General features: G+C 37.0%; 1 pseudogene; it reads right to left on the reverse strand.

The window, feature by feature from the left end:
* Positions 1 to 289: 289 nt before the first annotated feature.
* Positions 290 to 979, reverse strand: LOC103743969 (annotated as a pseudogene).
* Between the last annotated feature and the right edge of the window lie 1,299 nt (positions 980 to 2,278).

Consider the following 2,278-nt stretch of genomic DNA (forward strand, 5'->3'; position numbering starts at 1 on the left):
AAGTTTGTATTCCGATACTTCTCTCAAGTATCTGTCTTATTTACTTATTTTAGTTAGAAATATTTTATTTAAATGTGCCAAATAAAAGCCAATATTCTCAGACCATAAGATGTTAATACATTTAACAAAATAGTATCTTACTGCTGTGAATTTTACATAGTAATAATCCAGATCCATTTTGATTAAATGGCTGAAAGGTCCTTCCCAGGTTACATTTTTACAGGCAAAACAAATCTCTTATAATAATGTAAACAAAATAAGTTTTCCCTAAAGGGTAAACTTGAGAACTTTAGTCCATTCTTTCAGGGCTTGCACTTCTGTGTGGACTTCCTGGTGGGGAATGACTTCTTTTAGGAGATAGAGAACTAAAGTGTGATTTGTGGCTTCTTGGTCCTGAAACAGACTTAGATCTTGATCTCAGCCTTGAGCTGGATTGGAGATACCTTGACCCTTATAGAACCAGACCTAGATTTGAGTGAAGCCACTCTTGATCTACAAAAAGCCACAGACCTTGCTTGTGGAGGAGATGCTGATCTTAACTTCTGTCCTGGCTCCAGCTGTGAGAAATCCTGTCTCTGGATCCTGAATCAAGAATGTGACCTAGATTGTGACCGGATTCTTCAATAGATGTAGAAATGACAGTCATAAGCATAATGTCCCTTTTCACCATGCTTGTACATCTATCATTGGGATCAAAGGGACATCAGGCAGGTGGCCTATCAAAATGAGATCTCTGAGGCCCGCTTGTTCAACCCTCACTCAGAACCACATATCACTTTCCCCTCCAGTCCTCCTGCTTCATCTTCTGTACCTCTGGGATCTTCAAATTCCACAAAGGCAAATCCTGGAGAATTTCTAAGAATCCATACAGTTCTTAAGGGTCTCTAATAGCTGAAACCCTTTTTAACTCTCCTTTGCCAGCACCAGTTCACAGGTTATCAACATATACCTTGGTTTTTCCTCCATACCACTGTAACATGATGTGATAATAGGTCTACATGCTCTGCTCTTTAGCTCAAAGCACCCATGGCTCTGGAATCATGGGAGCCGCTCCATGCCTTTACTTGCCAACCGTCCCAGTGATATGACCTCTTAAATTTTTTTTTAAATGTGTATGAGTGTTCTGCCTACATGTATGTAAGTGTGTAATGTTGGTGGAGGCCAGAAGAGAGTGTTAGATCCCTGGAACTGGAATTACAGAAGTTGTTAGCTCCCATGTGGGTGCTGTGAACTGAACTAGGGTACTCTTAATGCTGAGCCATATCTCCAGCCCCACAAGTATCTGTTTTTTAAACAGGGTTCACTTGTGAACTACAGTTTCTTGAGGCCAGGTTTGTGGATTGAGGTTGCAGTTCTATCATGTGGACCATTTGCCTGAGTTATCACTTCACATGATTTGAAGTTAGATTTACTTTTGTGATTTAAGGACATGATATAACTTTGGCAGTGTGCACAACTATACACAGAGAAATAATGAAATGAATGAAACATAATTTTATTCTTGTTTTGAGGAAGAAATTGAAATAATAACTATAAATCCTGTTTGCTATTTTAAGCATTTGAAGTATTAAATTAATAATTTAGAGAAACTACGTGTTAGCTTTGCAGTTGTAATTGATAATGTTTAATTATTATTAGATTTGTGGCTTTTAATTCAGAAAGAGGAAAACTATGATTGGGTTATAAACCATGCTACATTTTGAAGAAAATCTGATATTTTGTTTTATGTTTCTGTTTTTTTTTTTTGTGACAAGGTCTTGCTATTTGGCCTCAAACTCAAGATGCTCTTGCTTCAGTCTCCAAGTTTTGAGATTATTGACATGTGCCATCAGGCCCAACTTCAAATTTTGAGTTCTTTTAACATTAAAAATATTTACTAAATGTATATATTTGCCTATGAGGTTTCTAAGTCTTCCCTGTCAAGTGTTTGAAGTTTGTTAAATAATCAACTATACCAAATTTGGGATGTGCAAATGTCTATCAAATCTCAGATAGAGTTCTATATGAGAAGCAGATCCAGTTGGAGGTGTGTGTGTGTGTGTGTGTGTGTGTGTGTGTGTGTGTGTGTGTATGAATGTTGCCAGGGATTAGCTTTTGCAATGGAAGGAGCAAAAGGTCTGTGTTAGGAAGGAAAATCATGAGTAGCTGGAATTTCATAAACATTGTCCATAAAAGAAATTTGTTTTCTTTCTTTCTTTCTTTCTTTCTTTCTTTCTTTCTTTCTTTCTTTCTTTCTTTCTGTGAAAGCCTCTGCTTTTATGGTTCTATGGCTTACTTT

The sequence above is a fragment of the Nannospalax galili genome, unplaced genomic scaffold (assembly GCF_000622305.1).
Source record: "Nannospalax galili isolate Female #2095 unplaced genomic scaffold, S.galili_v1.0 scaffold1082, whole genome shotgun sequence".
Taxonomy (NCBI): Eukaryota; Metazoa; Chordata; class Mammalia; order Rodentia; family Spalacidae; genus Nannospalax; species Nannospalax galili.